Genomic DNA, 7,380 nt, shown 5'->3' on the forward strand with positions numbered 1-7,380 from the left:
TTGATTATTTTTTAGTAATTAGATTACTGAAATAGTAAGCTTATTCTTCCTATCTATTTGTTGGAAACGACGTGCTTGTTACGTGTTTGATTGTCAAGACCTAAGGTTGTCGGCTGAAGAGTTAAGGGAAATGAAATGAATAAGGAAAGTAGGGTTAGGGATAAAAGAATAAGAGGGGTGACGTGGTAGCATGAGGCCATGAACAACTTCATTTCAGGTATCATGACTTGTACGTGTGGTCGGAATTGAATTTCGGGAAGTTCGGAGTTGATTTGGGAAAGAGAATTCTCATTTCGGAAGCTTTAAGTTGAAAGAATTAGCTAAGATTGGATTTTTGAGTAAACGACCTCGGAATCTGGATTCGAAGGTTCCAGCAGGTTCGTATGATGATTTCGGACTTGGGCATATGTCCGGGTCGGGTTTTGGATGACCCAGGAGCATTTTGGCGCCTATTGCGGAAGTAGCATTTTGGAAGAAATTTCATAAGTTTGGGTTGAAGTGCATTTCAGTGTTATCGATGTCCGTTTGAGATTCCCAGTCTGGGAGTAGCTCCGTATGGTGATTCTGGAGTTGGGAGCGTGATCGGAAGTGAATTCGGAGGTCCGTGGAGCATTTTGGAGCCATTTGGCTAAAGATAGAAATTTAAAGGTTTTGAGAAGTTTGACCGGAAGTGGACTTTTTGATATCGGGGTCGGAATCCAATTCCAAAAGTTGGAGTAGGTCCGTAATGTCAAATATGACTTGTGTGCAAAATTTGAGGTCAATCGGACGTGATTTGATAGGTTTAAACATCAAAAGTAGTTTGAAATTCTAAAGTTCATAAAGCTTAGATTGGAGGTTGATTCGTGGTTTTAGCGTTGTTTGATATGATTTGAGGCCTCGAACAAGTCCGTAATGTGTTTTGGGACTGGTTGGTATGATTGGTTGGGGTCCCGAGGGCCTCAGGTGGATTCCGGGGGGTTAACAGATCGAAAATGGGATTTTGGAAGGCTGAAGTTGCTGGTTTCTGTCATAACCGCACCTGCGAGAATTGGGCCGCAGGTGCGTAGCCGCAGAAGCGGCCAGAGGAGCCGCAGATGCGATTTGGACCAAAGTGAAGGGGACCGCAGATGCGGTCGAGAAGCCTCACAAGCGGAACCGCACCCGCGGCGGTTGAATCGCAGAAGCGGAAAAGGGGGAGCCTGGAGGGAACCGCAGAAGCGGTAGGTTGGCTCGCACCTGCGGAACCGCAGAAGCGGTCAAGGGACCGCAGGTGCGGAAAGTGCTGGAGGAAGAAAGGTGTTTTAAAAATAGGGATTTGGCCATTTTCTCTCATATTTTCTTGGCTTGGGCGATTTTTGGCAGAGCTTCAAGTGGGATTTTTCATCATCATCGATAAGGTAAGCTAATCCCATCCATCTTGAGTTAAATACATCGATTATATATGGATTTTAGCATGTAAATTGGTAGAAATTTGGGGTTTTTGTAGGAAGACCTAGAAATTTATATTCTTGGAATTTGACCACGATTTTGGGTATGGAATTTAGAGAAAATTGTATATTTGAGTTCGTGAGGCTATGTTATTGTCCGAGTAGTCTAGGACCCAAAAGCATGCTGTACTTGGATACTTGTAATGTTATTGACAGAATGACTTGCTGAAATCCTATCGAATTGGTGAATGAATTTCTAAAAGGGATTAAATCTCATTTTTCTCAAAAATCGTTAAAAGAGATTTTGGCTTTTATTTGGATAAATGTTCCCCAATAAATTCTTAATTTGCTGTTTGAGCCTGTATTTCTGTGTGTACCTGCGTTGCATGTATGATACGCGAGCAGGGTGATTGTTTATTTAAATTTGACCGCGTCGCATGGGTGATTCGCGAGCGGAGTAATAGATGCATCTATGGTTCGTGCCGTTCGACCCTCGGCAGTGCACATTTTACATTTAAGTTGGATCGGGCCGTACGACCTCGGCATGAGTTGCACATGCTTATATTGCTTGCCTTGAAATTTATTGATATTGATAACTGCTCTCCCGACTTGAGATAATTGTTAATTAAAGGATTATGAATCCGGAGACTTTTTATAAAAAAGGAACTTTTTACCTGTTTAGTAATTCATTTGAATCTACTGTCGTCCTTAATAAATTCGTGAGATCACCGCTTTAATAATATTATTATATGACCATTAGTAAGTGTCGAAGTTGCCATCTCGTCTCTACTTCTTCGAGATTAGGCGGGATACTTACTGAGTACACGTTGTTTTTCTACTCATACTACACTTCTGTGCATTTTTGTTGCACAGGCACATGCACCTCTAGTGGCCTAGTGGGCGTAGCAGCATGGTTGACACGGAGACTAGGTGAGCTGTATTTCCTCGAGGCGACCCGCAGCTAGAATAGTCTCTCTCTGAGGATTTTATTTATTTTATGTCCAATTGTATTTCGGACAGTGGTTGTACTTTATTCGATTCTTCTTAGAAGCTGCTCATGCACTTGTGACACCGGGTTGTGGGATGATTATGAAGTATTTGTATTAACAGTTATCATTTAAATTGATTTGATACAATTATCTTTTTAATTAGTAAATTTGAAGGAAAAATCATAGATTTCAAGAGTATTAAAACGAGAATTTATATAAGTATTTTGGTTGGCTAGCCCGACAGTGGTGTCCGTCGCCATCACGACCCTAGGTGGATTTTGGGTCGTGACAACATGGTTTCAGAGCACTAGGTTCCTAGGGTCTCACGAGTCATGAGCAAGTCTAGTAGAGTCTCGCGGATTGGTACAGAGACGTCTGTACTTATCCTCGGGAGGCTGCAGGACTGTTAGGAGTATTTCCCTTCTTGATTTCTCATCGTGTGATTTGATCCATGGAGGCTTATGCCTTTAATTCCTTCCTATTCAATCTTGTGCGACGCGAACCGCTTCTTATAAATCGAGAATTGAAGAATTGTTATGGTACTACCGATGCCGTGCGGGGTGTTTCTCCCTGTATAGCTGTCTGGGCTATTATCGTCGCCTTATGGAAGGATATTCTGTTGTTTCATCTCAGTAGCGGTACTTCTGATAGCTCTGAGGCTAGGCACAAGTTGCCATGATGCTATGAACTATTGTTCCGCAGTATTGATATGATGGTAGGACATTTGCCTACGTGTCGGGGCAGTGAATGACTTGAAGGGAGGTTTACTCAGTGCATGATCTAGAGATTCGGTATTTTATCCCCGGTAGGGGAAAGGCAATCGGACTACGAATGGTCAGATGTGGGCTGGTAGAGTAATGAGACTTGGTATTTGAGAGCATGGTGGAGTTTTCTTCTATGATGAGGTGTCGTTGTCCTAATTGAACGTACTAAGTTCGCCGGTGTTATGATCTTCTACAATTCGCCTTTGGGGCAAGATATTGTGAAATAGTATTGAAGATGCGGCTGTCAGGTATCGCAGGGTGCAGTAGTTCGGGATTGAATCGGTGTTCTAATGTTGACGGTTCGCAGCAATTAGAGTCTAAAGGTTTTAAGTTAGAAGCAATTGTGGGTTCAAGTGCCACGAAGGTAGACTCTAATTAAGGCAATAACTGAGCGACAAAGGATAAGGAAGGACATGTAGGGAGTGTCAGGCGGTAGTTAAAATTTCTAGAAGGCCAGGTATAAGAAGCAAAGGTCGAATAGTTGACTAACGGGGTGAGTTCCGCCAAAGTGGGAGAGTTTGGAGTGATTTGGGAAATTTTAGTGTTTGGCGATTTGGGCCTACGGGTTAATTTGAAGTATGGGCTATTGTGCGGTAGGAGATTTGATATAACGGAAAGGAGGTGCTTGAAATGAAGGAGGATACAACCTAACTTTGAGTTGGAAGGATGTTGCCGCACACTTAATTGATGTCCACGAGGGGTGAATGGACTCGTGTAGCTAGGGAGTGAGCTTGGACTCAGGATGGGTCATTAATGTCATGGCGATTGTGTCACACCTCCTTTTTACTACACCATACCTGTGAGGGTGCAAAGGAGTTTTTCCAATTAAAGGACAATCGGAACGGAATTTATTATTAATATTCAGAGTCGCCACTTGGGAGATTAATGGTGTCCCAAGTCACCGGTTGAATCCCGATCCGAGGAAATTATGACTCTGTTAACAGTCCGCGAACCAGAAATCCGAGTAAGGAATTCTGTTAACCCGGGAGAAGGTGTTAGGCATTCCCGGGTTCCGTGGTTCTAGCACGGTCGCTCAACTGTTGTATTTGATTTTATCTGATTTCAAAACATGTGCTAACCTATGTGCCTTTTATTAATAAACCGCTCTTATTTCTATTTTTAATAAGAATTGCAACGTCGTGAAAATGAGTCTCGAACCACGTCGCACCAGTGCACCCGTGATTGTTAATACATTTCGACTTCGTTGAGATTTGGATTTGGGTCACATAAATGTGCACCCGAATTTAGGAAAGTAATATTATTAAAATACGCGCCTAAAGCAACTACGCGTTTGGCTTTGCGAGGGCCATGAAATTTTTGCTAAATGGCACGCCTCGGATTCTAAGGTTGAGTTAAAGCTAATTAAAACGAGGGCCACGCAATTGTCGTTTTTGTTTGGCATGGCATACCTCGAAACTATTTAAAAAAAGGGTAAACTATGCCTATGAGATTTAATACTTTTTAAAATAAACTTGATTCTACTAACTGAATTAGGACCCAATTAAGGAGAGGGTCATTTAATTTAAAGTCCAGTGCTAGCCGTCTCTCAAGTTAGGCCCAAAATACTATTTGTAGGCAAGCAGCGCATTAGACCTCCGAAGACCCAGCGTAAATACCACAAACAAACCCAACGAAAAGATACAGCAGCTAGAGCACAAGGAACCAGGACCAAGGCCTGGAGAACCCCATTATGAGAGCCCGTGCGACTAATATTGGGCCTGGGGTCCAAGTGAACCCAACTGCAGGTGTGATGGCATAAGAAAAGACTTCAAGATAATCAATACATGGAGAAGGGCCCAAGAGGCTCATATCCTGTGCACTTAACATCGCAAAGNGAAGGTCTTTCTTTGGACCGTAATGTGGGCTTTTGGATAGGGTTAGGAAGAAAGGGTATCAAAGGCTCAAAACAATTCAACATAGGTTTAAAATTACAACTTTCAGAATTCGATTTTTCACAACAACCACAACTTCTGCCCCAGTTTCTTTCTTGGGGACTTTTGGATTTTTATTTTGAAGGGACCAAACCGTGAGGCTGCCTACGTATCCTTAAAAGGAATCAGGTCGAACGTAGTTCATGTCATAGAATTTCTTCGTTGTTGCGATCTTTCCCTTTCTTCCACTTTTCTTTTCATTCTTTTTATTTCTTTTCTTTTCTTTTCTTTTCTTTTTCCTTTCTCTTTCTTTTCTTTTCTTTTCTTTTCCTTTTCTTTTTTTCCTTTTCTTTTCTTTTCTCCTCTTTTTTTTCTCTTCTTTTTTTTCTTTTTTACTGTTTTTCTCTTGTTCCTCCACTTTCTTTCCCCGCTCGGGTTTACGAGTTTTATTATTGATTCCAAAAGAGGGGTATGCAAGAAAAAAATCAAGGCTCAAAGGGGTAACAAAGGATAAAGTGTTTGGATAGCAGAACAAAATGCCTTCGTCATTCCAATCTCCAAAATATGCCAAGTACAGACTACACAATTAAACAAACATGAGGAAAACATACGTAACATCTTTTGATTGCACCAGAATTACTAACCATATCCACACATTTGCCTTTTGCATTTGTCAATTACCTAGCACCATTGAACAACAATCCCGGTACCATGAACGATGCCTGTAGACTTGGGGCAAACTTGCCTTTGGTTTCAAGCCGATGTGGCATGATGCATTTCCACAGTATTTCTTTATGTTCCGTCTGACCCAGTTTCACACAATTTGGGCTCGAAGAGATTTCAAAATCCCTTAACTGTCCTTACATCTTCAACATTGTCTTATTGCTTCTTTACTGAACTGACTTTTAAAACCAGGCTGAGAATTCTGCGTGCATGTCGTGTCATCAGAACCAGCACGAAAAGAATTGCGAAAGGAAAAAGGAACTAGATAAAATGACTAGAAATGGCGGGAAATAGAGAGTTGCATTAGACTGACGGTGAAAGGGTTTAAACAATAAAACAAGCAACATAAACTGGGGTGCAACCCTAAAACAAACCTAGATAGCACTAAATGAGACGCTACGACTAAAGGAACTAGACAAAATAGAGGATAAAAGGGTTTGAGTCACAAGACAATATCCAGATTACAACCCTGAAAATAACTCAGACAACAGAAATGACCACAAAATAAGCCACCAAAACTCCTCTTCAGCTAGCCAAGAGATGGAGCTTCTTTCCAATTACCAAGCACGGCAACTTAGCCACTGGGTTCCACATCAACATTGCCAAAACCATTAACAACTTCATTATCATTAACTTCAGTCAGCAAGTTCCCAAGAGGATTCGCATGCTCTCTGTCACTGTCATTGATCATAATTACCCCTTCTTGAATCATTCTTTCTATTTCCCTTTTCAAAGAACGACAATCTTCAATGCTATGCCCTTGGACATTAGAGTGGTACATGCATCGTACAGTAGGATCAAAGCCTTTTGCATGTGGGTCTGGAGTATAGCCGAGGAGCGGCTCAATCAAGGCAGAATGCCTTAACTTTTCAAACAAGCTCGTGTAGGACTCCCCAATTGGCGTGAAACTATTTCCTTTCCTCTGTTCTCTTCCTTGCCCCTGTTTTCGAGGGTTGTTGGGTGCTCGAAAATGTTGTGAAGGCAAGGAAGCATTATGCGGCGCTGGTGCTCGCCATAGGGAGTGACCTGATGGTTGGACATATGACCGGACCTCGTTCGGAGGATAATACTGAGGTGGATTATGTGGAGCTCGGGGATAGGTTTGGGGTTGGGGTCGAGGTTGGTTGTAATATGGTGATGGATCTCTGGACCAAGCTCTTGATTCAACTACTGCCACGTCTTCTTTCTTCTTCACTACCCCTCCAGTGCTGCTCTGGATAGCCTGGGTAGTTGCCTTGATTGCCGAATAGCTCATGATTTTGTTGGATTTAAGCCCCTCTTCTACCATACTTCCCATTTTCACTACCTCGTTAAAAGATTTTCCCACTGCTGACACCATGTGACCATAGTAGGTAGGCTCCAAAGCCTGTAAGAAGTAATCGACCATCTCGCTCTCTTTCATGGGAGGATCGACTCTTGCCGCCTGCTCTCTCCACCGGAAACCGTACTCTCTGAAGCTTTCCCTGGGCTTCTTCTCAATTTTAGTCAGTGACAGACGATCTGGAACAATTTCTAGATTGTACTGAAAATGGCAGGCGAATGCTTGTGCCAAGTCATCCCAGGTATACCACTTACCATGGTCCTGTCGTGTATACCACTCCAAAGCGGAACCACTCAGACTCTG

This window comes from Nicotiana attenuata, chromosome 6 (assembly GCF_001879085.1).
Source record: "Nicotiana attenuata strain UT chromosome 6, NIATTr2, whole genome shotgun sequence".
NCBI lineage: Eukaryota > Viridiplantae > Streptophyta > Magnoliopsida > Solanales > Solanaceae > Nicotiana > Nicotiana attenuata.